The sequence below is a fragment of the Eutrigla gurnardus genome, assembly GCF_963514095.1.
Source record: "Eutrigla gurnardus genome assembly, chromosome: 19".
Taxonomy (NCBI): Eukaryota; Metazoa; Chordata; class Actinopteri; order Perciformes; family Triglidae; genus Eutrigla; species Eutrigla gurnardus.
The window spans coordinates 15,936,707-15,944,513 of NC_139930.1; positions in this window are offsets into that span (position 1 = coordinate 15,936,707).

Sequence of the window (7,807 nt, forward strand, 5' to 3'; positions counted from 1 at the left end):
CATCCTCTTTGCTCTCGGCCACCTCTCTACTTATTTCTGACAGTTGGACAGGTCTGGAAGACGCCAGAGCATTTCACACAATGATAGCCATTTACAGCCAAGAGTGCTCATAATGACTTCAAAGTGTCTGTAATGGATCATAATAGTCACATCTCTGATCTTCCTGCAGCCGTTTAGCATGACTACGCTATTCTGTCTTCATGTTGTGTGTGTGTTTATATATATATATACCTGTAGAGTACCTGTAGAGACCAGAGAACCTGTAGAGACCAGAGGACCTGTAGAGACCAGGGGACCTGTAGAGAGTGGGATATGGATCCTCAGGCGAAGCAGATCAGTATTTTTTCATGAGAGATAAGAAGATGAATAAATGCTGCTGGAGGAGAAATGTAAGAACAGATAGATTTCATATGTCCCTCTCCTGAGCTGAGCACGCCCTGCTAGCAAAGAAGTATATTTATTCTAAAATTAACACAATGATCTATTCAGAAACTCAATCTTAACTCAATTAAAGCTCCTCTCTCTGTCCGTCATGCCTTTGTTGCAGTAATCAGAATCTGCTTCTCAGACTCTTTGAACATGAATCACACTGCAGCTCCAACCTGCAGCCGAGCGAGGAGCTTTAATTCAACACACACACACACACACACACACACACACACACACACACACACACACACACATCCAACATACGAGGGGAAGAGAAACCATGACAGAGTAGCAGGTAGGAGTGTTTGAGAGCCTGCAGCAAGTTGACAACCCTCTCACACACACACACACACACACATATAACACACGTGTAACACAGAACACACACTCATTTAACACACAAACACACACACACACCCGCACGGTAGCAGAGGAAAGCGAGACTATGCAAATCGGTAGCTAATGAATTTCTGAATTCCCGTCTTGGCTCCTGTGATGGTAATGAGCTTACTTTGGCATGAGAACACACACACACACACACACACAGTGAAGTAAGCCAAACAATCTCCTGCTGACAGTGTCTCATCAAACATCCTCACGTCCTCTTCTCCTCCCTCATTGTCTTCTTTTCATCTGCTGTTAGCATGTCAGCACCGTGAACCTGTTGGCATGTTAGCACCATGAACCTGTTGGCATGTTAGCACCGTGAACCTGTTGGCATGTTAGCATGTGTACGAACCATCATAAGGTGGTGAACAAACTCCTATCCATCTCCATAAAAATCATGCTCCATCACAACTAAACTACATTGTGATCAACATTTGGAGGGAAACGTATTTTGTGGTGGATTAAGTTTGCTTAACGTATCACAAACCAGTTTCAAAGAGTCCTAGAAGGCCACATGGGGAGGTCTGGGTGGTGGCCTATAGTTAAGTCATCTCAACCTAACTATGTAGTTAAGTCATCTCAACATAACTATGTAGTTAAGTCATCTCAACCTAACTATGTAGTTAAGTCATCTCAACCTAACTATGTAGTTTAGTCATCTCAACCTAACTATGTAGTTTAGTCATCTCAACCTAACTATGTAATTTAGTGGTCTCAACCTAACTACGTAGTTTAGTCGTCTCAACCTAACTATGTAGTTTAGTCATCTCAACCTAACTATGTAGTTTAGTCATCTCAACCAAACTATGTAGTTTAGTCATCTCAACCTAACTACGTAGTTTAGTCATCTCAACATAACTATGTAGTTTAGTCATCTCAACCTAACTACGTAGTTTAGTCATCTCAACCTAACTACGTAGTTTAGTCATCTCAACCTAACTATGTAGTTTAGTCATCTCAACCTAACTATGTAATTTAGTGGTCTCAACCTAACTACGTAGTTTAGTCGTCTCAACCTAACTACGTAGTTTAGTCATCTCAACCTAACTATGTAGTTTAGTCATCTCAACCAAACTATGTAGTTTAGTCATCTCAACCTAACTACGTAGTTTAGTCATCTCAACCTAACTACGTAGTTTAGTCATCTCAACCTAACTATGTAATTTAGTGGTCTCAACCTAACTACATAGTTTAGTCGTCTCAACCTAACAATATAATTAAGTGGTCTCAACCTAACTATGTAGTTTAGTCGTCTCAACCTAACAATATAATTAAGTGGTCTCAACCTAACTATGTAGTTTAGGGGCCTCAACCTATGTAGTTTAGTGGTTTCAACCTATGTAGTTTAGTGGTTTCAACCTAAGTACATTGTTTAGTCGTACTTCCTTCCCTTTAAAGCCGACGTCTTCCTGATTGGTCCTGTGAGCAGGTGTCGGACAGGTGCAGCAGTATAAAGGTCTCAAGTGAGTCTCGCTGTTTGATGCTACAGTCAGCAGCAATAATCATTGTCACTGTCAGTGTCTCTGCTGCTCCTCGTCACTCTTCTTCTCTGGTTTCCATGGAGACCAGAGTGAGACGGAGGGACTGTGTCTTGTTGAGTCGTCCTCTCAAAGCGACGGCGGTCGTTTCTCCTAGCTGACAGCGGGTTTTGTCCCTCAGCGTGGTTCCTGCTGCAGAACGCAGCGTGAGGTGGAATGACATTGTGCACCTCACAGCGATGATTGCAGGTTGGCAGGAATTTAAAGTCAGGACAAGAGTGAGAGAGTGTGTGTGAGAGAGAGAGAGACAGAGACAGAGAGAGAGAGAGAGAGAGAGAGTTAACTGAGGAGAAGCTGAAGTCCCCGTCACTGATGAGACCAGCAGTAGCTGGACCGTTGGACCTGAACAAAACCTGTGGATTCCTCCTCATAATATATAATATATAATAATTCCTACAAACTGAGTCAGCTGTTAAGGGGCATTCACACCTAATGTGGCGTAAATTTGTTGTGTGACCTTATTGCATGTAAATTTAATGCACACGTGATCTGCTGCATATTCACACAGGGAGTTTTCTGTGGTGCGAATCACGGATCGACGGAGGCGGAAAGTTTCTCACACGTGGCCAATCAGTGTTGAGATCGTCCTCGTGTCGTCACTCGTCAGTGAATCAGTAACGAAGGCTAATGCAGCGTAGCGGTCTGTGGTTTCCCGGCACTGTGAGATAGTATCTTACGTTTCATACAGAGACCAAAGAAACTATGAGTACAAACCAGAGACTGTCCGTGGTACAAACGGTCACCGTATTTATGCTGAGACGACGTTATGTTCAGTGTTTATGGAGCTGCCATGGTGTTATCATAGCATAGCTCTGAGCAAGCCGAACACCCAACAAGCATTTAAAGTTATTTGCATATCGTCTTAATGGACAAACTTAACAAACCATGACTTCAGACTTTTTACCAACTTACCATACTCATTATCTGTGTATTGTAATTACATCACAGCGTTGTTTTTTATTCTGGAGCATAGCGACCGCTGCTGTGAATCAGCCTAAAGCTAACGTTGGTTTGTCGTCTAAAGCTAATGTTGGTTTGACGTCTAAAGCTAATGTTGGTTTTGACGTCTAAAGCTAACATTGGTTTGTTGTCTAAAGCTAATGTTGGTTAGTCGTCTAAAGCTAACGGTTTATCTTCTAAAGCTAACGTTGGTTTGTCGTCTAAAGCTAAAGTTGGTTTGTCGTCTAAAGCTAACGTTGGTTTTGACGTCTAAAGCTAACCCCATAGAGACTGAGGCAGTCTCTATGTCTCTCTGTCCCAATCTTGTTGTCTCAGTCTGTCTCACTGCCTCTGTCTGTCTCTGTCTCACTGTGTCTGTCTGTCTCTCTGTCCCAGTCTCTCTGTGTCACTGTCCCTGTGTGTCTCAGTCTCTCTGTGTCTCATCTTTTCCCCTCTAGATGACTCATAAACAGTTGTATTTTTATCTCCAGCTTCAGGTCTCTTTTAACTCCCCCTGTCATACAGTCACACTCCCCCTTCCTTTCCTTCCTCCCCTTCCTCCCCTCTTTGTTCCTATCAATGGAGCTTAACCTTCGCTTTGCTGTCTTTAACCTTTTCAACTTTGTAGTCATGCAGGTGTATAATGTGATTACTGCCAGCTGGGCTCAGTGTGGAATGAAAGCGGTGGCAGTGATCGGACTGATCTCGCTGGTGGAGGTGTTTCCTCTTCCTTCCTTTGAAGTTCAGAGAGGAAAACACAAATTAAAGCTGCTTCACTACGGACTACTGACTTTATTAAGCAGAAACCCAGCGCTGCATGGTTATTCTGCTTTATTTACACTCTCATAGCGTTTTAGAAGCAGGAATAAGGAGAAGCATATGAAGTATTGTAGTGATGTTAATGTAAAGTAGAATAGCAGTATAGAATAACACTGTAACACTGGGTTCATTGAGTTATAGAGCTTTTTTTACTTTGGCAACAATATGAAGCCGAAACCATCTTAAATACATACACAGTATATATATATACAAGGGAGAGGAATACGATATATCGTATTCCTCTCCCTTGTCCTGGTCATCATATCCCTCTCCCTTGGTCCTGGAACTCGTCTTCCTCTCCCTTGTCCTGGTCATCGTATCCCTCTCCCTTGGTCCTGGAACTCGTCTTCCTCTCCCTTGTCCTGGTCATCGTATCCCTCTCCCTTGTCCTGGTCATTGTATCCCTCTCCCTTGGTCATGGAACTTGTCTTCCTCTCCCTTGTCCTGGTCATCATATCCCTCTCCCTTGGTCCTGGAACTCGTCTTCCTCTCCCTTGTCCTGGTCATCATATCCCTCTCCCTTGGTCCTGGAACTCGTCTTCCTCTCCCTTGTCCTGGTCATCGTATCCCTCTCCCTTGGTCCTGGAACTCGTCTTCCTCTCCCTTGTCCTGGTCATCGTATCCCTCTCCCTTGGTCATGGAACTTGTCTTCATCTCCCTTGTCCTGGTCATACTATCCCTCTCCCTTGGTCATGGAACTTGTCTTCATCTCCCTTGTCCTGGTCATCGTATCCCTCTCCCTTGGTCCTGGAACTCGTCTTCCTCTCCCTTGTCCTGGTCATCGTATCCCTCTCCCTTGGTCCTGGAACTCGTCTTCCTCTCCCTTGTCCTGGTCATCGTATCCCTCTCCCTTGGTCATGGAACTTGTCTTCCTCTCCCTTGTCCTGGTCATCATATCCCTCTCCCTTGGTCCTGGAACTCGTCTTCCTCTCCCTTGTCCTGGTCATCATATCCCTCTCCCTTGGTCCTGGAACTCGTCTTCCTCTCCCTTGTCCTGGTCATCGTATCCCTCTCCCTTGGTCCTGGAACTCGTCTTCCTCTCCCTTGTCCTGGTCATCGTATCCCTCTCCCTTGGTCATGGAACTTGTCTTCATCTCCCTTGTCCTGGTCATACTATCCCTCTCCCTTGGTCATGGAACTTGTCTTCATCTCCCTTGTCCTGGTACCCGTCTTCCTCTCCCTTGTCCTGGTACCCGTCTTCTTCTCCTTTGTCCTGGTACTCATCTTCTTCTCCCTTGGTCCTGGTACTAGTCTTCCTCTTCCCTGTCCTGGTACTCGTCTTCCTCTCCTTTGTCCTGGTACTCGCTGTAGATTATATGTAGTGACTATTTAATGACCTGCTGTCAGACTGGACTGTTGTCAGATGAAACTTTGTTTACTTTTATATTTTAAATGATTCTACCTGCTGTAATGGTAATTTTGCTGATGTACATCTGAGTACTTCTTCCAGTGTGAACACCCAGACAGTACCCAGTAAATGATTTTTATTCATAAACGTCTTCCACTAATTAACAGTGTTTGCTTACTTAATTTCCCAGGGTGCCTCTCTGCAGATGGTCAGCATAAACTGTTCAGTAAGCTCAGCTGTTTGCCTGTCTTTATCTCTCTCTCTCTCTCTCTCTCTCTCTCTCTCACACACACACACACACGCACACACACACACACGCACACACGCACACACACACACACACATACACACACACACACAAACACACACACAGAGGTCAGCGTATTTGCCTGTTAAAAGAGGATCTTTGCTCCTGCGGTGGATGAAGTACTCAGATCCTTTACTGAAGTACAAGTACTTCATTATAAGGAAAAAACATTAATTTAATTTGTATCTGAATAAAAGTACAGAAAATATAGTTGTATTATCAAAAAGTATTTGCCTTATACAAAGTTGGCTAGTTCAGTCCGGGTCCCTAAGCGTTGGGCCCCTAGTTAGATTTGTTAGATGATTCAACAAGTTCTGATCCATAAATCTGTTTTCCGTTTGTGGACTTTTGTAGAATATGATGTGATGCGATGAACGTGCCATTTATTTCAGTCAGGAACGCTGTGTGATAAAATACCAACACATGGATATATAGTCATGTTTGGCATTGTGGCTCTGTATCAAACTGCTCTCTGCTTACCCAGCATGCATCCTGGAGGAGTCTAATCCCCCCGGTTTATTCGTTCATTCATTCATTCATTCATTCACTGATAGAGCCAGGACAGCAGAACACCATCACAGATCCTGTTATAGTGTAGCAGGTGAAGGCTCAGCACACTGGATGTATCAGCAGTTGGTTTAAGCATCTTAATGGAGGTCATTCTACTGTTATGAGACTATGAGGAGCATTAGTCATACTGAGAGAGCAGGGATACTGGTTTCATCCAAAGCTATGATCTCTGAAACTTCTTTATGAAAATTTGGTATGACATATGAAGACAGATATCCAGCTGGAGCATCCAGAGACAGGAAGAGTGTCATGAATGTGATCCAGAATAATAAGTCTGTTGATACTCTACAGATCCCACATACAACGCCCAAACCTGCTGTGAACAAGTATAGAAATATCTTGTTTTCAAAAAACTATTAAAATGGAGGCGTCAACCTCCAGGTCTGACAACTGAAGTCAAAGTGCCTTAAAGTTCCATTCTTTCTAATGGCCATCAGGGTTTTACTATGACAACAGAGATTTATCATCCAACTATCACAGCAGTGTGGTCAATAACCACCATTACCTTCGCTGCTAGTTTACCGACAGACGTTATACACAACACAGTTGAATCCCTGAGTATGGACACAGTATAGAGACATATTTCATATACCGGCTTAGAAAATGTTGTCTATATCTGGTGAAACCACTCAGATATCTTTAGTTGTGAGTTGATAAATTATGAAATACATTTAGCTATATTCTAATATTAGCATGTGGTTAACATGCTGACAATAACAATGCTAACAGGCTGGTTTAATGTGAGCACCATCCAGTGCCTCCAGGATTTCATGGGCAGTTTTGGTGTTTGTGATAGATTATTGTTGTTTTGCAATAAAATTGTAGGAGCAAATCCATCCATCCACATTTTCTTCTCTTTATCTGGGGCTGGGTCGCAGGGGCAGCAGTCTTAGCAGGTAATTCCAGATGGGTTCCTTCTCTAGGATCGACCTTGATATCCCAATATAATATCACAAACGGTTCAGTTACAAGGGATATCCTAGCAGAGACCAACACCCACTTGGAATATGTTTGACTTTGTGCAGAGAACACGGACACAGCTCTCACTTCAGTTATCAAGGACTGGATGTCTCATAGCAACGTCCTTGGTAACGCAATTCCCCCACACATTACACCTCAAAGGACACAGTCGTAAGCCTTTTTACTAGTCCACAAAACACATGTAGACTGGATGGGCAAACTACCCAAGGGTAAAGTTGGTTCACTTTTCCACTGCCTGGACAGATATTCGCCAACCTGACCTCCATTTGACAATGAAGAGGTGTATCAACCAAGACAGCCCAACAATGTTCAGAACCTTCAGCATGCCAGGGTGGGTCTTACCCACTCCTGGCACCTTTTTGACCATCTCAGCTACCTTTGCCAGGGATATTTGTAAGTCTTTGCAAAAGTCTTAAAAACTGCCTTCTCCATGGAGGGCATGTTGGTTCTGGAGTTCCTCAAAGTGTTCTATCCACTGCGCGATAATAT